Genomic DNA, 26,686 nt, shown 5'->3' on the forward strand with positions numbered 1-26,686 from the left:
GTGGACTTTCTGGTATTCTACTATAGAACTGTTGTGACTCTAGCAATGGAAGAAATTGTATTATTGGTGTGGAGACAGTGGCCACGGGAGTTGCTGAAGGCAAGGAGAGCGGGGAAGAGGTTTGCTACGGGGCATTTTGGGGACTTGGAGTTGTCCTGAATGATATTGCAGGGACAGATGCAGGACATTGTATATCCCTGCCACAACCCACTGGATGAACTGGGGAAGAGTGTGAACCACACTGTAAACTATGGTCCATGTGCTGCGGCAGTGCTCCAGGGTGTATTCGCCAAATGCAATGAATGTGACTCACTAATGAAAGGGGATGTTGATGTGGGAGGAGTGGGGAGGGGAGAGGGGTGGGGAGTGGGGTGTATGGGAACCTCATGTTTTTTAATGTAATGTTTTTTGTGATCTATTTATCTTTTTAAAAAAAGACCATAAAAATTTCTTAAAAAAAGAAATATTGCTGTCTACACTATTGAATACTCTATCATTTTACTTATACAAACATGAAAAAAAGGGTGATCTTGCAGGAAAAATAATGATTGTGTACCCTCTAGTAAATATCGGTCCATCGAGGATCAATATTTATCACTTTTCATTCTGTTCTAAATCTCTAAGATAAGATGCCTCAGATCTTCTAATTTATATGCAGTTTTTATTTTTTAACTTTATTTTTAAAGATATTTTAGATTACAGAAAAGTTACATAAAAATATAGGGAATTCCAATATATCCACCCCCTCCAACTCCCACATCTTCCTCTATTAATAACATCTTATAATAGTGTGGTACAAATATTGAAACATCGCTCCTAACCTTCATCTATGGTTTACACTTTGTGCCATACAATTTCATAGGTTTTGAGAAAATGTTTAATGGCCTGTATCCATCTTTGCAATGTCATGCAGAAAAATTTCAATGCCCTAATAATGCCCTATGTTCCACCTTTTCTTCCCTCTCTGCTCCCCTCAGAACCTCTGAAAACCACTATCTTTATATCAACATTGCAATTTCATTCCATCTGCCCCATAAGATCTAAGCCCCCTCTCAATCTGAAGCACAGCAGGCATCACCATCCCCAAATCTTCAAGACTCAGGATGAACAAACATAAGGGGAGAATGCAACCATAGACCAAGGTAGAATTATTATTTTTGTAGTAACAGAAGAACTTGTAACATTGGTATAAAGATCTCCTAATTTATAAATTCTACACATTTCTTAGAATAGCTTATACTTTCTACCTATCTACTCTTCACATGACTGCTTGATCAATGGCATTTACTGATCCCTCTTGTCCTCACTAGTAATTCTTTTCTCTGAACTGCTGTCTGTTCCACTTATTTTAGATATTGTTGCTTCTCTCCTTGAAGAGATTGTGAATTCCCTCAGGACTGAGCTCATGTTTTAGCTGTCCAGTATTTTCTACACCATAAAACAATTCTGGGGATCTGATAAATGGTGCATAACTCTTTGGAGATTGTTGATGAAATAGAAAAATTGAGATGTAGGTTAAATTTAAGGGAGGAACCAAAAATTTTGGGTAGAGGGACATTTTTCTAAAAGTTGTTTACTCTATCTCACTAACTTTTCTGAATCTGCCCAATAAAAAGACTTTTCCCAAAAGTATCACCTATAATTTTTATATTGACTCTCTTTTAAGATACATTAAGTTAAAAGTCATACCATGGAGGAAACTCAGTTGGAAAAAATGTGAGAAGATAGAGAAACAATGGTAAATCTTGAAAAATAGTGAAAAACTGCACAACTGAACCAAGATGTCATTGGGATTCAAGTTGGAAAAACATAAGTAATTAAAATGTTCCTTTGCTCCATTTCTTTAATTTCAATGTTTTATGTATTTCCAGATAGGCTGATTTGACAGGTCTATGAATTTTAAGAACACTTAAACAGTTCAGTTTATTCTCTAGTCATTCATTATTACTCATTCTAGCCCAACAGTTTTTTTCTTAGTTAAATTAAGAAAAAAGTTATGTACTTTAAAATCCACCAATTTTAAATGTTGAAGTTCCATTTAATTTGATGAGTTTCACTAAAGTATATAGTTGTGTATTCACACAAAAATTATGACATAGAACATTCCATTCTCCCAAAATTTCCTTCTTACCCACCACCAGTCAATCCCTCTCCCTTCACCTGGCTCGTGATAACCTATGATCTGATTACTTTCAGGATAGTTTGGTGTCTTCTAGAATTTCGTAGAAATGAAATCATACAAGAAACATATACTTTATTTCTGGCTTCTTTCACTTAACATAATGTTTTTGAGATTCACTCATGTTACAAAAGTTTCCTTTTTATTGCAAATAATAGTCCACTGTGTTTGTTGATTTGTTTTTTAAAAATCCGATCACCAGTTGATAGGCATTTGGACTGTTTCCACTTTGGGGCTACATGAATAAAATGTCATGACATTTAAGCACAAGACCTTGGACAGAGGCTTTCATCTGTCTTGGGTAAACACTTGGAAGTGGGTTTGCTGCAGTGTAGAAGCTTGTGTTTGGAGCTCGTGAAATTCTCACCAGTCCTTGCCTCCTGCCACCCTTTGGGTGGTGGAGATCATTTCCACTATTTCCAAGGTAAGAGAACTTTCATATAAACACAATCAATTCGGGCCAACGAAGAAATAATGACCTAAATTACTTAATTAATTTTGAAGACATATAAAATCTGGAAAATTCCCTTACATTGTATGTTGTCTTATGGGTCAAAAAGCAATACTTCCATTGGTATTTTTGAATGATTTATTCTTTTATAATTGACCTTTTTTTTCACATCTCATTCTTCAAGTATAAACAGGAAACATATTGGTCAGTATAGAAAGCTAATTAGCATGTAAGGGTAAAATGTAAGTATACTCATATTTCAAAGAAATTTTATTGTAGCTGGATATAAAGCTGGATATTGCCTAGTTTAGTCTACTTGGTGAATGCCATTTCTTCTGATTAGAAAGTTTGAGAAACAAATAGTCAGCCACCTTTCCTTAGCACTGCATTTACTAATTGTGTATCAGTCATGACAGATCATGTAGTTGAACAGCCAGTCGGTGTCTATATTCACCCTTGTGAGTGCATAAGTGTAGCTCAATGATTGTACCTAGGGTCAAGCACAGCATAAGAAGTAACAAGATTATTTTGTTCTGATTTTGGTTCCTATAATTACAATTAAAGTAATAACAATGACTCCTCTGATACCACTTTAACATCTCAATTTGGACACAAAAGTTATCCTAATCACTGACATAAAGAAAAAACAGCTGTGTTCTTGTGTTACAAAATGACCCCACTTTCCTTACACTTCCCTATGGCGGGCAAGGTTCACATGAGCCAGGAAAGAGAAAATAAATATGTTTCCTAAAAATGTCACCCGCCACTCAGATAACAGTAGCTTAAAAGAAGCTCAATGGTGCCCTTAACTCTTATAAAGCCTTGCCACTTTATCGAGTGACAAAAGTCAGAGCAATCTGTGCAGGCAATGCCTCTGACAACAATTGCTGCACATGTTTGAAACGCACTGTGCACTGTCACAGAAGAGTGGCACAGAGAACTTTCATTTTCCTGTTGCTGTTGTTGTCTAATGCTTTCTGCTCTCAATACAAACGTTAAATGTGTACCTGACCAATTTAAGGTGCTCTTTTTCTCTGCAAAGGCAGCATGTTTGGATGAGAAAAGATATACACCTTGACTGATGCATACCTAGCATTGAGATTGCAACACTATGATCTAGTAAAATTGAACAGACAAAAGAAGGGCTAGAGAATATTTCAGTATTTTTATTAGAACACACCTGCTTAATGGAACCCACACTATGTTTTCCACTAGAACATGATAATTTTATCTCATTCAGCAGTGGGTCACTATGAACTAAAACATAATCTATATGGAACAAGAATTAGTAAGTAAATAGGAGTCTATACTACTCTGAAAATATCTTTAATAATTGGTGAAAATACCAAAATCATATCAGATTAAGAATTAAAATTAGACTTGATAAAATATTTCACATTTGTATTTTCCTATCTTCAATATTTTTTTAAATGACAGTAAATATAAAGATAATGTATGTGATACTTCTAAGAAAGCTGATATCTTGACCATGTTCAGAATTTTTTCCCACTGAGATTTATTGTGTGTGCAGATTTCCAACACACAATTTATATGAGTTAAAATGATTTCTTGATCAATTTTCTTAATATTAAAAAATAACCATTTTGTAGAATAAGCATCTTATGACTAAAATAGGATTCTTGGATTCTTGAGAACATACCTTTTGCATGTGTGTTAGCCTGACTTCCACAACTTTTTATAAATTAGGAGCATCACTTTTCAAATGCATTAATGGACAAGCAAGCTGGAGTGAGCGTGAGCCCATTTTAAGTCTTTTGGTCAATTGCCTTATCTAGCTCTTCAATATCACTTAGAGAGGTTTTTCCTCATTAATCAACAGGATATTTGTTGGCATATGGTAATAATATATTGTTTTTATTCCTTCTTTATGTCAATTTCAAGGTGACACTATTTTTTTTTTGAGGTAGCTGTGGTCGGGAATTGAACCTGAGACCGCATATGTGGGAAACCGGCATTCAACCCTGAGCTACATCTGCTTCCTTGAGTTGTTTTTTTTTTCGTTTGTTTGGTTATTCTTTGTTTATGTTTTTGTTTTCTCTGGAGGCATCTGGAACACACGAGGTGGGAGCTCAAACACTTGAACCACATCCGCTCCCAACTATGACTTTTAAAACGCTTATCAACTTATTTTATTTTATTTTTTTCATTAGAAATCACTAGTTCAAAACTTGCACTAAACTTTTCAGTTTACCTGTATCTGGGCCTGATATCAGGTGGGTGTGATATAATGTAATTGATGCAGAACTAGACTGAATGTTTTGTGTCCAGTTGCATTACCTTTTCAAAAACTGGATAAACACAACCAAAAAAATGTTCAGAATTTATTGTGGCTTTAGGCAACCATGTATCATTTCAAACCATGAAATGCCACAAATGAAACTACAAAATTTGGAAATGAAGGCAGAAATAGTGCCAAATTGTTTAGTCAGATTTCCTAAGAAGAAGACGACCCATTCTCTTCTTTGAGTAGAAGTAACAAAAAATTAAGTAGTGCTAATATTTAACTATACGATTCTTGCAGACATATTTTTGAAACACAGAAAATGAAGAATTCCTTAGTCAAATGTTGCGAACATTTAATAAATTTCAACTAAAAAGAACTACTTAGTTTTAATTGACTCTTAAAAATTATACGCCAAGGGAAACTTTTTAATCAATATCATTTCTTAAAAATATTAATATTTTGGATATACTACATATGAAATAACTTATTAGGTCATTCTTTGCAAATCTAATGTTCTCAACTAGGTACTGCAAAATAACAGTCTTCATTAAACTGCTGTTAACTACATTTTCCTATTTTATGAGGATTCTTTGTCATTTCATGGAAATGGAAAGGTAAGTAATTTATTCAGACTAATAATAAGTTGTTTTAATCAAATTCAGAATTGAAACAAGTGACCCTTTTGAAAGTTTTCTCTACAAGACCAATTGCCTCTAACAGGAGGAGGTATTTACTTGTCAAATCTACTGCTGTCAAAGTGTGATGTGACCATCTGCTGATGAGATGAACTGGTAAATCACACAGCTGGCAAGTTCCCTTAAAAGATGTGAGTAATAAAGTAAAGGAGATTTAAAATCTAGATGGTAAAATAAAGTCATAATTCTATTGTGAACCTAGCAATTTTGTCAACTCACATCATCTGCTGTTAGCATCAATGTTTTCTTATTCCTGAATTTCATAATAGAAATAATTCTTGTAGGGCCTGAAATTTTAAATTAAGTATATTTTGTTATTATCATATATTTCTTAAAGTCCCAAACGAGTTCTACTAGAATGATTGGAACCTAATAATGACATTCAAAACCATGCACAAGAAATGTTTTAGCAACCAAAGAGAGAGCATAGAGACAATTAAAACAAGAATAATGGCAAAACCAGCTGTGCAGCCAGAACTGCTAAGTAATGCAATTCTGAATGCTTAGAACCTTCAAGAGAAGCAGAACTCCTGGAGCCCCTGTAAATGTTCAGATTATTGCAAAAATCAACAATGTGTATATTGAAAACATATTACCACAGAAAAAATATTCAAATTTAATAATGAAAATATTTAGATTTTCATACCCACTAGAATCTGGTATTTAAAAGATTGAATATTTCAAATTTTGTCAAGAATTTAGAGAAACCATAACTCTCCCAAACTGCTGATTGGAATATAAAATTTCACAGCTGCTTTGGAAAACAATTTGATTCCTTAAAAAGTTAAACCTACACCGACAATACGACTCAACATTCACATCTAGATAGTTACCCAATAGAAATGAAAGTGAATGTCCAAAGACTTATGCACAAATATTCATAGAAACATTATTCTCCTTAGTCATCACCTGGAAATAACCCAAATGTTCACAATTGGTGAGCAGATAAACAAAATGGGGCATATCATACCCCTCAGAAATAAAAGGGAACAAACTGTGGATGCTTGCAGCACCATGAATGAATCTCAAAGTCATTACGTTGAGTGAAATAAAACATACACAAAAGAGTGTAAATTCTATGATTCCACTTGTGTAGTATTTTAAAAATAATGCAAACCCATCCATAGTGGGGCGTTTCAGAGCATCATGATCGATATTGGGGCCACAAACCTAAGTTTCTGTGCATTGCAGTGTTTACAGCTTCCTTAACCCCCACCCGCCCGATATCTGCAACACTCTCCTGCAAGTTGTGACAATCAAAAATGTCTCCAGATATTGTCAAGATCTCTGGGAACAAAAACTGCTCCCCAGTTGAGAACCACTGATATGTAATTACAGACAAAAATTAGTGATTGCCTTGGATTGGGAATGGAGATAGGGATAAATTGCAAAAGGCTTGTAACACTTTGCGGGGTGATGGAAATGGATTGTGATCGAGGCGTCACAAGTGTATACATCTGTCAAAACTCACCAAATTGTACCTTTTAAATATTTGCAGTTTATTGGTCATATATCACACCTCAATAAAATTGTTAAAATGTATGTTCAGAATAAGAATTGCTTTGAAATAAAGTATGTTAGTATTTTATGCTTTGTAACATTTATCTTACCTATAATGAGTTACTGATAGTTCCTACTTCTCCGAAAAAAAATTATACACACACACATAGCCATAGCAGCCATGTCTGCTCCAGGGGTGCCAAGCATATTTTTATTTCTCTATATCTATATCCATCAAGATACAAGATTTGGTGAATAAAATTGGAGAAATCCGAACTAAAATATAATTGCTAAATATATATACTCTATTGGAAGTAGTATGAAGTGCAGAATCTAAAGTTGAATTTAAAGGGGATCTATATGACATCTTCTCTTCTATGAAAATCTGGGAATATCTGCTATAAGAAAGATTTTATTACATTATTATTAATATTACCAAGGTTGATAATAACAAAATAGTTAGTAACTATTTACTGTGTCCTGGCAACTATGTGAATATATCATTTTATATATTTTATATAGTTTGAAACTAGATTATAAGTGTGATGAGAGTAGAAGCTGTATTTGCCTTGTTTCTCCTTAATTTTTTTTTTTTTCTTTTTTATAGGTACCGGGGCCAGGGATTGAAGCCCCGACCTTGTATGTGGGAAGCCAGTGGCCAACCACTGAGCTACACCAGCTCCCTTGGGTTGTTTTTCTTTCTTGTTTGCTTGATTGTTTTGTTTTTAGGAGGTATCTGGGGATAGAGCCTAGGACCTCGTATGGGGAAGCAGGCACTTAATCGCTGGAGCTACATCTCCTCCTTTCTCCTTAATGTTTCAATGCTGAGAAGAGGCCTGCACATAGTATTTAACTCTATTATCAACTGAATATTAACAATAAGGCTTGTTTCTTTCATCCTTACATTTCACAACACTTTCAAAAATACACAAGTTCTTCCATTTACCCCTTTTACAGATATAACTAAAACTTGAAAATTTTTAAAAAAGTATTTCAAACACTGAAAAGTAGCACTGCTAGTAAATGGTGATGCTAACATATAAATTCAGGTTTTTCTGTCTGCATTTTCGGAGCTCTTAGCCCACCCTTCCAGTTTTCAGTTCTTCCAACACAACTGGAAACTTGTAGTAAGAGATTCTGGGAAATGTAGTTAGCAGACTTCTGGCCATTATGATACAGTAGAGGGCATATATACAAGTAGGAATGTTGTTTAGACACCAATGGAGCTGCTATAACTGATTCTTTCCATGGAATTTAGAAAAGATCTGTATTAGGGATTCCATAATACCATTGGGGTACAGGTTTTTATAACAATTGAAGTTCAGTGTCTATCTATATCCATGTGCAGATATAGTATCAGGGCCTTTGCCAACCTTATCTGCCACTGATTTTCCTTTTGTCCTACAACAATACTGTAACCTTGGATACTGAGAAATTTCTTCTGTTTTTCCTACTAGCCTTTTTTTTTCAAACTGCCATATTTCATTCTAGTTTGTGTTTTTACTAACTTCACCAGTAAATCAAGGCTGTCTTCATCTGAAAGCTAGCACATCACTTTCAGCTTCAACAAAACAATCTGTTTAAATATATCCATTCTGCCTCCTCCCTGACCTCACTCCAATGCTTCTTTTCAGGAGGGTACTTTTCCTCCTTCCTAGCACAAGGGCTAAACTTGCATTTTGCATAAAATTTCTCCTATTTTCACTTCATTTACCTCATTCCCACCAATAAACCACTGGCCAAACTTGTTTACCAGTTTTGACCTTCTGCATTTCAGGTAGAAAATCACCCAAGGGCTAGCCAAAATCGAGATTTATCACACATTATATCTCTTGCTTTACTTTTCTTCTGTCCACATAATAATTTGCTAAATGACATTTTTAGAGATTCTCCCCATATAGTGATAATATTTGGGAAAATAATCTTTCAAAGTACACTGCTGGCTTATTTTTTTTGACCAGTTTAAATATTAACATTCTTATAGTGAAATTTAAAATATCCCTTGTTGCTTTGGAGCAATCTGTGATTTACTACAAAGACAGGTATCTGTGATTTACTACAAAGACAGGTATTCCTACAGAAGCAGTATTTGCATATAAATACATGCTTAATAGCATCAAATATTTTAATATGATTCGATAAAACTCTTTAGATGGATTCCAAAGTCTGTTTAATTCTCACAGCTGCTTATTCTGAAAATCATAACATAGTGATGTGGTCTAAGAAAGAGCCCCAAAACACAATTTGTAATTATCAATCAACAAACCATCAAAAAATTGACCTAATATATTTTGTTCCGTGATGCTGTCATACCTTTTTATTACAGAGAGTAGGATAATAAAGAGAAATGGGGAGATTGTAGAGCATGAATAAAAAAATGGGATCCTGTTTAAGGAAATATATTTTAAATAAAATATTTGGAATGGGGAACATATACAAATAAAATATATAAGGCTAAAGGAAAAATCATGGAAAATGTCTTCTGTTCAATATTGTCATACAATGAAAATATATTTGCAACACTAGAATTCATAGATAACTTTTGTAGAGAATTATTGCCAATTCTTTTGGCACAAGTATAGAAATGTGAGTCTTTAGAAAGATTGTCACTATCGTTTATTATTGAAAGTTAATAATTTTCAAAATGGAATCTTACTTTATTTTACATTGTATATGTGAAATAAAATTGCCTTGATATCTGTCAGAATAACAACTAAACACATGCATACAAGCAGAAATATCTATTTAATCTTTGAAGAACACACATTATCATCAATAATTAAGGGATTATAATCAGGCTCCTGCATATAACGAATTGTATATGAAATTCACTTAAGATATATGGACAAATAATTTTTTAAAGTTTACTTAAATATGATATAGTAGTAATCTAAAAGAGGCAATTTAAGAAATACATTTTATTCAGATTTTAGGCTGCAAAATCACATTTTGATAAAATCATAACATTTTAAAGAAACTGAATGAAATAGAAATAAACTTTATTCGATTACATTTGGGGAATTATATAATAGCTATTGATATATAGGTGTAGTTAGTATTTCTTAAAAATTCTTCTGCTTTATTTCCATGGTTTCTGACATTTTAGCTTACTTTTGATTTCCTTGACAGGGCCGCCCATTGCACAACTTTTTCCCTATAACTATTTCCCTTAAGAATTCCTTCTGCTTTTCAAGTTGAGAATTAGGTAAATAACATGCGCTCTTAATTTTCCCTTTGTTCCTTAATTAAAGATTTTCTTTTCTCATTTGTTTGTTTGCTTGTAGTTATGGGCGGTATGGGAGGGTTTCTTTTCACTTGATTTCTCAAGATTTCTTTCTTATGTAATTAGCACTATTCCTTTGAGTATTTCAATGAGATCTCTTTTGTTGAGCAATCTAAATTATTCTATCATAATCAATCTTAAGTGCCACAATCTAGTGATGAAAAGGGCATCCTCTTAACGCTTCAACCAATGAGATAGACATTTAGCATTCAGTATCTGGAAAGAGGCTTTCCTTAGTAGAAAGTGATGGAAGACCTGCTCTGGTTTTTCTGCACTACTTGCCTAAAGCTAAATTCAGGCTTGCATTGGCTTTTAATTTTTCTATTTAAAAGCGATAAGAGCAGATGCTTCATTGTGTGATTCCAAGGCAGCTATACAGACTCCTTCATACTCTGACTTCTACTTGAGTTAACCACAGAGTTTCTCTCTGGACTAAGCTGATGAGTTCATCATTTTAGGTGGTTCAAAGCAGATCATCCCCTCTCGAGACATAAAGATCTCCTTTTAGGTGGCAGAACTTTGAGTGGTTCCACTGCTTTTCCATAATCTAAAGGAATCTGAAGCCATTCCTGGCATCCCTTGGAGAGTATTTTATTACAGCATCTAACGACTGAGTTGAATTCCAATGGTTTCCAGAGTTACCTGAGAATTACATAAAAATGCCTTGGAGGTTCTTTGATCATAAATTTTTAGAAAAAAACATCAGAGTAAATGTACTTTGGAGCCTTTCCTATTCATGACAACTCACTGTTAAAATGTTGTTTCTTTAGGTATGTTTAAACAGATTTTTTTTTTTTCAAACTAAGCTTCATTTTATTTTCAGGTCAATAGAAAATTTAATGCAAAATTTATCATATATTTAATTACAAAATAAAGATCAAGGTACTTTTTTGATTTTTCTCTTTAATCTCTTCAGGAACCTCATAAGGTGATCTAAGTTCTGCAACATCATGCTCAAAATAAATAAATAGATTTAATTAAATAAATAAATAAGTCTAAGTTAATGAAAATAGTATTCCCCTCACAGTTAATATGTTATTATGAACATTTTAAAATTTTTCAGTCTTAAATACGAAGTACAAATATTTCCTTCTAAATACTATCATTTGAATATACCACTTCTCCTGCCCCTAAAAAGTAAGAAAACTATTTTTCTTGCATATTAAATCTCACCATAATTATTTGATGTGTCCATCTATCTCTTCTCTCTATCCTCTTCGTCCCTGCCCAATGGCCCTTAGCTTGCTGCTAAATAGAAGAACAAACAACTTCCACAGATGACATATCTATTCCCACCTTTAATTCATCACCTTGACACTCACCTCACCCATAATTCTATCAATCAGGGTCCTACAGGACACAGCACACTCAAATTGGGTAAATTGAGAAGAGTTTAATGGACAGAATATTGGGAATATTTGTGATTGGGTTTAAGGAAACTGCAAGGGTTAGTAAAATACCACTAGACTAGTGGCAGCGAGTCAGTTTATAGTCTCCTAAACCTGAACAGGCTTGGCTAGTGGGCTGTTACCAGAGAGAGCCACGTGGAAAGGACCTCCTCGTAGGAGCTGCTAACTTTGGCAACTCACAAGAATGGGACTCAGGATTAAATGTCCCTACTTCGCTCTGTTCCCACTCTCTGATCAAACTCAGCTGGTCCCCACTGGTGAAACCCAATGAGAAGCAAAGGGGGAAAGGGGTGCATTGACACCTTCAGCCTGAACGGGCACAGGGTTCAAAGTTCGGGGAATGAAGTAGGTCTGAGGGGCCACCAGAAGGTACCTGGCACAGTTCCTACATCCCAAATGAGCCACACACTCCCAGGATCATTCTCAAGATCTGGTCATTATTAAGAGGTGCTCCTCCTGTAGATACTTGATTTCAAAAGCCCCATTCTTAGACCACCATTTTCTATGTAACCCTTTCAGTCACTTCTCCTAAAGGCACACTACAAATACTTTCACCTGCATGAAGTCTTCCAAACAACAAATCTTGTTAACTCTACCTTCAAAACATATTTCAAATCAAGTGGCTGCTTACTGCTTTGTGATCTGTTCCATGACGCCATGACACCTCAACAGGACTCGGTCAATAGGATCCTCTCCAGACTCCTGCCTCCACTCCCCAACAGTCTATGCAGCAAACACCTATCAGAGTCTTCCTTTAAAAATGCATGTCAGGCCAGGCCACGCCCTCTACCAAACCTCCACTGGCTTTCTATAGCATCAGAATAAAGGACCTATCGATACTTTGATCACAATCTTGCTGCGGCCAAACTCTACGACGTTCATCATTACCACTCTCGCTTTGACGTTTACTTTGTTCTTGCTGTTCAAAAGACACATCAGCACAATCTCACTTTGCAATTTGGAATTTGTTATTCCCTTTTCCTGGAACAATCTCCCCAGATTTCCATAGGGCTTTCCCCCTCCCTCAGTTGGTGTAGCAGTGTGATATGGTTATGAATTCCAAAAACAGATATTGGATTATGTTTGTAATCTGGTCTATTACTGGGCATGATTGAGTTATGATTAGGACTTTAATTGGGCCATGTCATTAGGGCGTTGAGTCTCCACCCGTTGGTGGGTGGGGACTCACAGGTAAAAGGCATGGCAAAGGACAGAGTTGGAGCTTTTGATGCAAGGGCTTTTAACGTTGGAGTTTGGTGCTGAAGACCCAGGGACTAAGCTCACAGAGCAAAGAGAAGGCAGCCCCAGGAAGAAAGGAACCTTGAACCCAAAGAAAAGCAAGCCCCAGGAACACAGGAACCCAGGAAGCCTGAACCCTCACAGATGTCAGCAGCCATCTTGCTCCAAATAGACTTTGGTGAGGGAAGGAATTTATGCTTTATGGCCTGGTATCTGTAAGCGCCTACCCCCAATGAATACCCTTTATAAAAACTAACCAATTTCTGGTATTTTGCATCAGCACCCCTTTGGCTGACTAATACAGCTAGGTTCTATCCAGTGAAACACCTCTCACTTTCTAGCCCTGTGACTCAACCCCTGTCCCTATATTTTTCTTCACTGAACTTATCACTAACAGACACAACATCAATTCTAAGATATCATAAATTATAAGATACACAATTACTTCTTGTAGCACTAAACATAAAATAAACTAGAATGAGGTGCTCTTATCAATGATTGAAAGGTATCCGAGTTTAAAAGTGTTAAAATGTGAAAAAGTCATGCCTTAGAAACAATGAAATATGCTAGGCTTTACGATTATTATCATTATATTCCATTTTATTTAGCTTTATTTTATTTTAGGAGGTACCAGGGATTGAACCCAGGACCTCATACATGGGAAGCAGGTATTCAACCACTTGAGCTATATCAATTCCCTATATTTTATTTTAATTAATGTTTTTACTGCCCACCTGTGGGAACTGGTGTTTTACCTGTTTATTCTATATCTCCAGCCCTCAAAACAGTGTCTGTCACAAATTAGATCCTGAGTGAGTATTTGTAAAATTGTCAAGTCTTGTGTATTGTGGTTTTAGCTATATGGTTGTTTTGTTTTGTTTTTTAAGTGTTTTCTAAATATTGTATATGTTTTGTTAATAAATTGTATATGTTTTTTTATGATATTATTATCATAGCAACATTATATATTTTTCAAAACAGTAAAAACATGTTGCTTGGTATAATTCTATAAACATGACACCGGAAAAATGGTTTCTGAGGAAAAAATTCTATTTGTTAGTATATTAACAACAAGCCTATTTGGGAGCAATATCAAGAGATGTTTCCTTCTCATCTTCTCAAAAGGAGCATTGTCAGTGGCTATAGATTTTACCAATATTCTAATATGTGATGATTAGGAGGATGATTAGAGATGAAAACTGTGTTAATCATTATTTTATAGCCTCTTTATCTATTGCTTCAACAGAAAAATAAGGCAAAGAAAGAGAAAAAAATTAATATACAAGGAGCAGATTAGAGCACTAAAAGAAACAGCTTTAAAAACTAGCGTATTGCTCATTTAAAGTGTGGAGCTTAATTCTTATCACTAGACTGTGGTTGTCATGCATCAAAAAGATTCAAAGACTGAAGGGCAAACTCATTTTCTTTGCTTGATCCTCCTGGTAGAGAGGGGAAAAAAATCAAATGCTATTGTGTGAATTTATCATAATATTGTTCAAGGGGAAACTCATAAAAATCCTATCTGTTGCTCACTTGATTTGATGTATCCATGTCTAATGCCATCATTTACTGAAGATAAGATAAGCATTCCAAATGATAGAACAGCTCTCAAAATGCCAACCCTAACCTGTTATTTTTGGTCTCAACTCAGGAAATTTCATCTGTAAGGTAGACTTTGCTTTCATGTAAAAACACACTCTTTGGCAATTTGTACCTTTCCTACTTTTTCTAGGGTTGAATTAAATAGACTGTGTAACTTGTAAACAAAGTTAGCAAACATTTATTTCAATGGGACAGTGGAAAATAAGATTAACCTTAGTAGCTTCTAAAGCCCTGCTCAAAGAATTTCCAATGAAAGGAAGGATACTTGCTGAAAAAGCCAGATTGTGGCAATTGATCCTTAATGAGAATTATTTACCCTTCATACTAGATTATCTCCTTTGCATATAAAATTATAGGAATTATAACTTTATTGATAGCATTGATATGTGTCCATTCTAATAACAGTAAAGGAGAAATAAGAACAACACTATTCCAACACTGCCACAGATAAAGATGATTGACAGATATTTCCAAATTAAAGCAAGAATTTTACACAAATGAAAATTAAGTTTCAGTCAAACAAAATATATAAACGTCAGGTAGAAATTGAAAATGTGTGAAAATTTAGGGCCATCTGTGATATGCTAAATATTATTCTACAGTTTTATTATTTTTCATTAAAATATTTTTTAAGATAATTGTGAATTCACATACAACTTTATGAAATAATAGAAAATAAAAAAGGCCAAAAAAATTTTAAAAGAAAAAACAAAAATGAAATAATAGATCTGTCTAGACTTTACCCAGTATCCTGCAATGACATTTTACAAATATATAGCACAACATCACAACCAGAATACTCTCCTTGATGCAGTCCATATATAGAACAGTTCCATTTCCATCTTAAGGATCCTTAATGTTGACATTTTACAGACACATCCAACTTCCCCCTGCTCCTGACCCTTCCTTAACCCCAGGTGACAACTTATTTGTTCTCTCTTTCTAGAATTTTGTTATTTAAGAATGTTACATAAATAGAACCATACAGTGTAACAATAATAATCTTTTTGGATTGTATTTTTTCATTCAGCATAATTCTCTAGAGATTCCTTCAGGATTTTTAGTGTAATTGTAGTTAGTCTTTTGTTGTTGTTGGGTATTATTCCCACAACTATGGATATCCCGCAGTTTGTACGATCATTCACCCATTGAAGAATATCTGGTTTATTTTCAGTACTTCACTGTTATGAGTAAAGTTCCTATAAATGTTTTTGCTTAAGTTATTATACTATTATTATTAATAATCATGCTATTGTGTGAATGTTATGTTTTCTAGTCTCTGGAATAAATGTCCGGGAGTATAATTGCTGGATCATATGGTAGTTGAATGCTTAGATTTTTAAAGAAATGGTCATATTGTTTTCTTCAGTGGCTGTACCATTTTATGTTCCTACCCAAAATATAGGAGCTATCCAGTTTCTCTGTAACCTTTGTTTCCTACCCAGCATTTGGTGTTGTCACTACATTACTTTCTTTTTATTTTACATCTCCTGATAATCATGTAGTGGTACCTTTTTTTTTTTTTTTTTTTGGCTTTAATTTGCTTTCTCCTTGTGGCTAATGATGTTAAAAATTTTTATGTGTTTATTTACCTTTCATATGTCTGCTTTGCTCAAAAACTCTTAAGTATTGTGGGAAATAAAATTATTCATTTGGACATACACTAGAAGGAAGCATTCTCTGCATTTCATGTTTAATCTTGTACTTTAAAAATTGTGAATTGACAAACACATGTGACTGCTCATGTCAGACTGCTTTTTTTCAAGCAAGGACTGGAAGTAATCGAAGATACCACCAAGAGAAGACATTTACTACATCAAGGTCCACCTACACCATGGAGTATTTTGCAGCTTTAAGAGTGAGAGAGGAAAGAGACAGATAGAGACATAAAAAAGAGAACAAAACCTCTATAAAATATTGTAGAATGAGATTCAGAAATAAAAGTAAATAAAAAACTAGAACATCATACCATGCATCTTAATTGAGTCAGACCAATATATATATACACATATGTGTCTATATTTTCTTAAAAATGGAAGAATGATGCAATGGTAAAGACCAACAAAGAAGGATTTTCTAACAATGAGCCCTTGATACTGATGACTATGCTTATGAGTCTGTGTGCCTGAAATGTGAACTAGGCCTGGAGCTGCAGGGTGCCAAAGAGTTACATCCTGAGAACCTCCATGTTGCTCAAATGTGGCCACTCTCTAAGCCAAACTCAGCATGTAAATGCATTACATTCCCCCCCCACCCCCCACCCTGGGACATGACTCCCAGGGATGAGCCTCCCTGACACCAAGGGATTACTAGCAAGAACCAGCTGGTAATGTAAATAGAAAAAGACTTTGAATAAAAAGGTCAACTCAGACCAACAGACTATCTCAGGCCACATGTAGGATCATGTGTTAAAAAGTGCTTTTTGACCTTGAGTAAAAGGGGGAAATGGTAAAGTCAAATGAGTTTATATGGCTAAGAGTCTTCAAAAAAGAGTCAGGAGGTCATCAGAAGGGTCACACTTAAACGCACTTCTCAGGAGGACCCCAGAAATAGCCAAAATAATACAACCACAGGTACTGGTTCTCCTGAGGGCTACGGAGACACACAGGGATATGGTCATGGCAGATAGCTCTGGAGCTCAGTAACGTGTCAGTGGGCGCAACTTTGGAATTTGTGTTCCTGAGTGTGATGGAGTTGGACTCAGATATGACCTTTGTATACATGCCTCTTCTGTCATTTTTAATGAAACTTTGGTTGGGCCTAGCATTGGTGTATACTCAGGAGACTTGAATCTCTGGACTGCCCTTATGCCAGCTGGGCCCTGAGCCCCAACAGAGTTGCAACACCTACTCTCTGGTTCATTGGACTTACACAGGTCAGCAAACAGGGAGGTGAAAATGGTCAGTCACTACCTCAGGGAACTGAGAGTGCCTACAACTGCAATTACATCCATCATCCATGTGGAATCTAAGCCCCTCTCAATATAGAGGTGGAATGGACATCACCATCCCAGGGCCCACAGAATGGAGGAATAAAATATAGATTAGAGTGAACTTACTGATACTCCACTATAAAACTTTTGTGACTAGTAATAGAAGAAGTTGTATCATTGATGGAGAGAAAGTGGCCACAGTAGCTGCTGAGGGCAGGGAGTGGGAAGAAGAGATGCGATGAGGAGGCATTTTTGGGACTTTGGAGTTGTCCTAAATGATATTTTAGGGTTAGATGCTGGACATTATATATCCTGCCATAACCCACTGAACGTGCCGGGGGAGAGTGTGAACTACAGAGTAAACTATTATCCACATGGGAAAAAAAAAAGAATAAAGACATTTTAGGGAAAAAAATGGAAGAATGAACCATAATAATTAACTATAAGAGAAAGAAGGAAATAGTGTGGAAGAAATAGGATAGAAGCTAGATTTTGTGAGTGTCCTTAGTTTTGTAGATTTGACTGTGAACATAATGTACGTATGAAAGTATTTTTATATCATTATAAAAGAAAATTATTTTTAAAAGCAATCCAGCCAAACAAAACACAAAATAAAACAAGTAAAACTAATTGTGAATACAGTGAGGAACAGTTTCAACAGACATTAAAACACAGTATTTCTACTGTGAGATATAAAATAAGTATAAAATAACTGCAAAAACTGCAATTGTTTTTAGCAAAAATTGTTTATGGCAATGTTGGCATTCTTTTCAAGTTTATATATACATATATTGTGTAATAAAACGTTTGAGAAGTTATGTGATATTCTAATTCTGCCTTTAGAGAGATGCTCGAGAACAAGGATTCCTGATATGGATGAGAACAGATAATATTTAAGGTTGATATCCTTAAGTAAAAATTTTGTGATCCTGAATTTTAATTCGATGTATCATTATGAACTCACTGTATATTTATTCTTCAAACACACTCACAAACACACACATGCTTCTTATCAAGTGAAAAGGTTAGAAACAATGACAAAACAAGTAGCAATAAACACTACAAATTCTCATACTATTGTCCTGAAATTATCATTTCCTAGAAAGACATCAAGGCCTCCTTGGGTAAAAGGCTCATCCCGGGTTTGGAGCAGGACTTGTACACAAACTGAACTTGGACAATTTTGTCATAGAAGACAGCAAGGAGTTCATCAAATACTCAAGACTCAACTTGGAAGAACTCCAAATGGCAAAAGATAGCACAATTGTAAGCATCAATAAGACAGTAAGAACATCAGATTAAAAGTCAGCAGATACAATTAAATCCATAAGTTCTCACACAAAAGTAAAATTAATCACTTTAAAGCAGTGCTTCTCAAGTAGGAGCAATCTTACATTTCCCACCACCACCCCTGGGGGACATTTGGCAATGTATGAAGGCATTTTTGGTTGCCACAAATAGGAGGGAGGGGACTGCTCTTGGCATCTAGTAGGTAGAGACCAGTGATCCTGATAAACAGCCTACAAGGCACATGACAGCCCCCTACAACAAAGAATTACCTGGTCATAAATGCTAACAGGGTAGTGGTAAATGCTGCTAGGGGGAAAATCTCTTTTTGAATACTGGTAAATAAATGAAAGAGGGAAGCATTTATTCTGTCTTTCTTAAACAAAATTTACCCCTGGATTAACAAATAGTATATTTCTCTTTATAAAAGCATCTAAGCTAATAGGTGAAAAAAGTAATGATAGAATAGTATAAATTCTCTGCCATACGCAATTAACAAATCTAGTCCATGAGCATCAAGTCTATTTCTCCTGATGAAAGAACACACCACTTGAACTGAAATTGTCTTGCCAACATAACTTATACCTGAACCTGGCCAAGTTTCTATATCCAACTACCAATTTCTAGGAACATTAAAAAGAAAAAAAAAGGTGATACAATCAGCCAAATGCAGACTGTGGCAAACTCTATAATACTCTGATGCTCTTTCTTCTACAAATAAATTGTAATATTATCAAGTGAAAAAAAATAGCTTAAGAGGAAAAGTACAAATCAAGAGGCTCAAGAGATGCATCAACCAACCACAGTATGAGGATGTTACTTGGATATTGTTTAAAACAAATACATTTAAAAAAAAATAATTTTAGTGTTTATAACACACCAGGAGGCAGAAGAAGAAAGTCATGTTTTCAGGTCATCTGGGTGACATTACAAAAAGTTTTAATAGGTTTGGTGGATGAAGAAGTCGTCATTTTTCTAGTGGCCCTAAGGAAAGGGTAATCATTTTTGCAAAACACTTAATCATATTCTAGTGGTTTTCGTGCCTGCATATGCACATTATTATCTTACGGAATTCTCACAGATATCTGAGGTCAAAGTATGATCCCCATTTCATACAAAGTTCTCAAAAAGAGTAAATAGATACAAACACAGGTTAGTTCAGAGGTTAACTAAAACACACAGTCCCAGACAGATGGAGCCAAGTCTGTCTAGCTCCAGAGTTCTCTATTCGCACTATTGCAGAAATATTTTTAACAGAAGAGAAACATTATGAAAGTGAGGATGATGAATTTGTGCATCACAGACCATAAAAGAGAAAACCTGGAGGAAAGAAGCTCAGTGGGGACACAATTGCAATCATCTAGGTAGAAATACACTGTAAATGGAGAGGATGGGAGGAATCAAGGACATGTAACAAATGAGTTTCTGAATTATTGGAATAAAGTCTGCAAGAAAAAGAACAAAGAAATGTAAATGGTAAGAGGATAACATTTGGAAAGAGGACACAAAAACATAACATACAAATGGCAACTGAGGGATTAGATCCTTGAAAGAAAGAATATAATTCAACTTGGTATGTTATAGAAAAAGAAAAAGCCTAACATTTAGATCCATCATTTTGACCCTAAAGGAGATTGTACATAGAGGAAACAATGAAATGACTGCCTGTTCTGAGCATACCAGTGGGAGAAGAGAACGTAATGGAAAGTTAAAAATACTGTCGCAGAACTAGATTGATAATTACATTTTTGACAAGAAAGTGAACTGTTTGGAAGATAACAGTAAAGTTGGAATGGACTAAAAACTAATTTGAAAAGTTTGTTGAAATGGAATTGCCTTCAAGAAAGGAAATGTCCGCAGCCTTAGGGAGAAAAAGAAAAGAGGAGAAGGGGGAGGAAAATGGGAATGTATTTTCTAAGCCATTATTAGACCAGGAAAGAAACAGAGACTACCAGAAATCAAAAATGTTTATAAATGAAATTGTCATAAAATCGGTTTTCTTTAACTTTCTTTACTAATAACCCTTTTAGGTAAACTACATTGTTTTCTAGATGGTTTGCAAAATACACAAATGTAATCACAACTGCAATTGAGGACAGGTATAGAGTTTTTAATGGGCTGGCAAATAATTTATAAAATTTATCCTGACAAAACTCAGTTATTATTATCCCACTTTATAGATAATAAAAATGATGATCAGACAATTAGTGATTAGCTCTTGGCTATATAGGAAACCAAAAGCAAAGTCAAGGTTAAAACACAGGGAATCATATTCTCATTCCAGTACTTTACCTTCTTTCTACATATAAAATTGACTGCTGTTACAAAGACTTCATTAAGTGCAGAAAAAAAGAAGGGATTTAGGCAGAAATGCTAAAAAAATAATCTTTAAAAAGTAAAAAACTATAGTAAAATATGCCACTTAAATTTTTTTTACTTACAATGTGCAAAAATTCATAGTACGAGATAATTTAGACTTTAGAATTCTGTTAAATATACTGTGTTGAAAATATAATTATGTGTTGATTGTGCTCAAATAATTATTTTTTTAAAATTCTACTTGCTACCCTGAATAATTTTTCCAACTTCAAAAACACATGGAAAAATTACATCACTAATTGATTTGGGGTAAGAAAGGAAATAATTAGCATGCTTTTTGCTTACAAATAAGGAATCGTCAGCAAAAGAGTTGAAGTTATAATAAACTGACAAATTGCAAGTTCATTTTCAGAAGATAGACAATTTTTAATAAAATTAAAATTCTGTGTAACCCCAGTTGTTATACTTGAGTGTCTCATTACTAAAAGAAGAATTTAGAAAATGTCAAAAGAACAACAGAAATGATAAAGAAGCACAGGAAAATGATACACAGAAGTGACTAGGTCTATTAAGCACAAATTAAATGGAATGTAGCAGCATACTTTTTTCTGATGACACAATTGCAGTGGAAATACATCTTTTAATGAACTAACATGTGAATTTTAACAGTGAAGATGAATAGCTCCGTCCCAGAAAGAGGAAGTAGAATGAACAGAAGGGGAAAAAAAGCAGGGAGGATGGCTCCTGTTTCAGAAGGCATGTCAAGATGAAGAGGAAAGCAAAGTATTTAGGTAAGTGAGAGCTCTGTTGCAAAGGGCTTTGGAATCCAGGTTAAGGAGTTTGTACTACCATAGGTAGTAGGGAACCAATATTTTTTGAAAGGACTGAGAAGGTCAGAAGTTTCTGTAGGATCAGATACTGAATATCTTCTAATTTTATTCACTTAAAAATTGGCATTATTGTTATTATTATTTTGCTGCTCAGCCTTTCTATTTGGAAATTGCTCGGCATGCATTCCATGTGACTTTAACGGGACAACCGATCATGGGGCCCTTCCCATCCCTATCATAGGAATTGACAGGCAACTCACATTTCTTCATGTCCACACACCTTTAAGTTTTTTATGTAGACATACCCCAGGTAGGGACACTCAAAGTCATTTGGGAGCACTGAGACAGATGCTACAAGTATCCTCGCTTGCATTGTTCTGAGACGATAAACTGTAAGAACAATATAAGCTCAAAGCAAATGACAAGCCATTATTAACATGACATATGAAGACCCTACCTGAAAATGAAGTAAAAAAGAAGACAACTGAGAAATTGATACAGGGTTCTGATGATGTTATTTGAACCCTTGGATAATCCAGAACCAATCTGAAGCTAGTTAGAGATTAACCTTTGGCATTTGTAATCTACAGCGTTTTCATACCGAGATAACTTTTAAAAGCAAAACTGAAGGCGGAGAGACCAATTAAATGGTACTGTTTTAGTCTGAGAGGAAAAGAGAACCTGAAGTAGGAGAGAGATTGCAAGCATAGAAAAAAGAGCAAAGATATTAGTATCTACGGACGAACTACCACTCAAAAGGGCAAGAGAGGATCACAGGGAAATCCTTGGACTCGAGTTGTCAACATCTTTTTGAGTCTGTTAGAAAGGAAGGAAGACCAGGTGCAGATGGAGACACATGTGGAGGTGGGAAGCGTATGAAGTTACTCTTCTAAAATAAGAGGGAATATTTTCTCCTGAAATTTAGGGAAAGTGGCTGGGGTAGGTTTTTGGGTGTAGTTTTAAGGAAAGTGAAGATTTGTCGGAGTTATAAGTTCGTAAATTCTAAAATGAAAGGGCCAAGTGTCAACAAGAGTGAGAACTTGGACGGGGATAGAGGAACCTGTCGGTATCGCACATGATCTTCAGTGGCCCCTGCCACTAGTGGTCTCCCAAGTAAAGATCTAGCTACGCATCCACAATCAAAGTGAGTCATCGCAGAAATTATAGCAAGATACTTTAGAGAATAATCAATAACTTTGGTTCAGTCACATTTTTAAAAGGAACAGTTTCGTGAATAACTTTCTCAACTGTCCACTGTTTTTGGTAAGACCATCCAGGCATATTTCTATTCCAAAAGAAAGAGCCTCTTCTAATATTAATAAACTACTTCCCCCAAAGAGAAATTGTGAGGAAAAAATCTCATTGAATGTAACCAGTTGTATCTAAACTGAAATCAAAGGCAGAGCAGGAGAGGAAAAAGTTTTCTAAAAACAAAATGGGAAAGAGTGTTAAAAGTGTGTCCTCTTCTCTCAGTTCCCAAGGTCGACAGCATATAGAGCACCATTAGAAACTTTCACAATGCAATTATTCTCTGGTATTTCTTCAAGAGATAAGAAAAATAACTTTTTAATTATTTGTATTATAATAATATGAAGATTTTTAGAAAGAAGTTGAAATTTAATGGGTTTATTTTTTTAAATATTTGAGAGACTGAATTTGGCTTCCTTGCTTTTAATACTTGTCAGTGTTAAATAGCAAACACTCTTTATAATAAACCTTTTTGCCATTCCCTCTAATTTCCTGTTTCTATATTCCTATACTATGCTATAATATGTAACTGGTTGGCTATAGAGTACCCAAAAGAGTGCCCAAGTCATATACAACATAGTTTCCCTCAAAGCCTGAGGCTGTATTGGGCAGGAAAGTGCAATATTCCCTTTTATTTTCTTTTATCAATAACAAAGAGAAAAGTAAGCCGAAGAGTTAATAATGCAACAGAACAAATGATACTTTAAGCATCTACTTGGAAAGTTTCTAGTTATTTTTAACATTTGGACATTTAAGAAACCCTGTTACTCCAGTCTCAAGAGTAATGCTGTCTACTACAAACAAGTTTTCCAATAGAAGTGGAAAAATGGGAGGCAGTGGGAAGAAGGGCAGCGGTGGTAGTAGATGGGGATTCGTTCTTCATCATCTATTCAATCTTCAGGAACCTAACATGCTTGGTTATGGAGTATATGACATTTAGAAAATCATCTGATTTACTGACTTTCACATTTTTCATCCACTCATCTTGCATATCAGAATTTACTTCAATGACAGATACTGACTTTGTGGATTCTTGTCCCTCAACCCTGCCTCTGGCCTCTGGAAAGAAGATGAGCCTTACTGCTTCGTGGCTTTCCTGAATTCACCAACAATGGCAGCACTTACTTCATTATCATTCAAAGCTATTTTTCACCCAAGCATATGTTTACAAACAAGTTTTCTCTATTTTTTAAAAATAAAATGTATGAAATAATCAGCATTTGAAGACCTGCTAAATACATTTCCCTAATGCTCTTGTGGTTATCTATTTTGGTAAAGCTTTATATTTTGCAGCATTGCATTGTTTCTTATTCTGATGAAAATCTAGTTTTGCTCCTACCTTGTTCTCCTCTTATTTCCATTTTGTCATTAAAATATTCCTAGCAGATGATTTTCCTGATAAGACTAGAAATCAGGTGTCCTTTTGCTTGCTAATCAACCCTAGAATAACCAACTTCACATAAAAACAAATGTTTGTGACACTGTTGATTCCTAACTATTCCAGAACAAAGTTTGGAGATGACTCATTCGCACCTCTCATTATCTATGAGGATATTAAAGGCCTGAGAAATTTAGAGCAAATTGGAAGCAAAATGAAAACCCAAGTCCAGGACTCTTGGCTAACGTTCCCCACTGCACAAACGTGTTCTCTCTCTTGTCCTGCTGCCCGCAGACATTTCTGACTCAAGTATGAACAGCCTGGTTTCACACTCATTTTTTCTTTCTTGGTCTCACATTGCACTAATCCTCTTTCTTCACTCTCCCATCTGCCAATAGAAAAGTAGAAAAAATGGACTTCTCCATGAATAAATTTAAAGGAAATCTCCACTGGAACTGAGTATTAAAGAACCAGTAAGTGGTGAAAGGACATTCCAGGCTTAGGAATGTGAGCAAATGTTTGATGATCAGAAAATGCAGCATGTATCTAAGGAAAGACAGCAGTTCCATTTGTGGCTTTTAAAATCAGTAATTAAAGGTTTCCATTTTTGACTCAACAACATTTGGTAATTCCAACAAAGCCTCTGATTGAGATCACTAAATTCTAAAGGAAGCAGATACATAAAAGAAAAAAAAAATACAGAAGTGGGCAAATTCAAGAAAAACAAGGGGACAAAACTTTTTAGCAAAAGTGGATCCTCCATTATAATTAACTCAAGGATCCAATTGGTGAAGACATTAGAGAATATTATTACATTCAAATACTCATGATAAATGCAAAAGGAGGAAGACAGCAATTTGGCTAGAAAAATAGGAACATCATTCCACTTAGAGGCCAAAAATATAATCTAGTAAGTATACATTACTAGTCTCAGTTATTCCACAAACTCTTTTAGTCGCTTAACAAATATCATTTACAGTAATTTCAGTCCTCCCCAGAACTGAGATACAGAGTGGAAGATGTTTCCCAACCCATTTGGCATAATGCTAGCACTCCAGCCCTTAACCCCATGTAATTTCCTCTTCATCTTATCTCAGTTTACTTTGAGACTGAAATTTAATCTATTAGGGCAAATGCTAAGATGGGAGAGTGGGATGTAGCTCAAAATAATGGGTCACTAAACCTAGAATTTAAATGTCAAATTTCTGCATAGGCATTTAATGCTCTCTAGCACTATACCACCTGCTCTCATTGCCTGTATGTGTTGAAACATTTAAATATTTAATAATGGCCTATCTCACATTATTAGGAGGAGGCCATTTTTATAATCTACTCATGAAATGTAACTCAGATAAAGGTAGAAATTTGAAATAAATGGTGTTCCTGATATAGCACATTTTTTGTAAATTTGAGTCTAGTATGAATGTTAGAATATTACTGCAAATTATTCAACTCACTCTGGCATAGCAATAAACAATTATTTTGGTTATTGTTATGCCAGAGTTTAAAATAATGAGCAATTATTTTACCATTCTAGTACATAGTTATTGTTGCTTGTTTGTTTTTGCATTACTAATATCATATGTTAATCCTGTTAGTGTCTGGGTGGGGTCACTGAACACCGGTGAGGTCAGGTTGCAATTTACTGGAAGTCAGAACCAACATCAACAAACACATTTATCTAACTGAGCTCCGCCTCAAGCACTCAAACAATTATTGTGTTTGCCTATTAAACTGCTAAAATTAAAACATGTAACCTTAATTAATGCAGCCTTTTTTAAAAAATATAGAACTATATTATAATAAAGTTTATACACTTTTTAAATTTCATTTAAATATTCATAGAAATTTCATTCCCAAAAGTTTTTGTGTAGACTTAATTTTTATATTTACCATGAAAAACAATCATATTAAATTTAAGAGAGAGATCTGATGAAGCAGTTTCTAAAATGTTGGTTGTAATAAGACATCTTTTAAGTAAGAACCTATTTTTCAAATTTTGATAAATTAGTTTGTACACACATTACTTTGGTCCCCATCTGCAAGATTATATATGTATTCTTAAAAATGCTTTGCAAAGGTAAAATAG

At 34.8% G+C, this 26,686-nt stretch overlaps 1 protein-coding gene and 1 long non-coding RNA gene across 2 annotated transcripts in view; one reads left to right on the forward strand and one right to left on the reverse strand.

The window, feature by feature from the left end:
• Positions 1–26,686, reverse strand: part of CSMD1 (CUB and Sushi multiple domains 1) — a 2,093,507-nt gene that overhangs the window by 475,749 nt on the left and 1,591,072 nt on the right. The gene's annotated exons all lie outside the window — the stretch shown is intronic.
• LOC139437602 (uncharacterized) lies at positions 2,499–5,683 on the forward strand. The gene is made up of 3 exons (XR_011647432.1): positions 2,499–2,603; positions 5,400–5,489; positions 5,596–5,683. It is a non-coding gene; the product is annotated as an uncharacterized lncRNA (long non-coding RNA).

Source organism: Dasypus novemcinctus, chromosome 25 (assembly GCF_030445035.2).
Source record: "Dasypus novemcinctus isolate mDasNov1 chromosome 25, mDasNov1.1.hap2, whole genome shotgun sequence".
Taxonomy (NCBI): domain Eukaryota; kingdom Metazoa; phylum Chordata; class Mammalia; order Cingulata; family Dasypodidae; genus Dasypus; species Dasypus novemcinctus.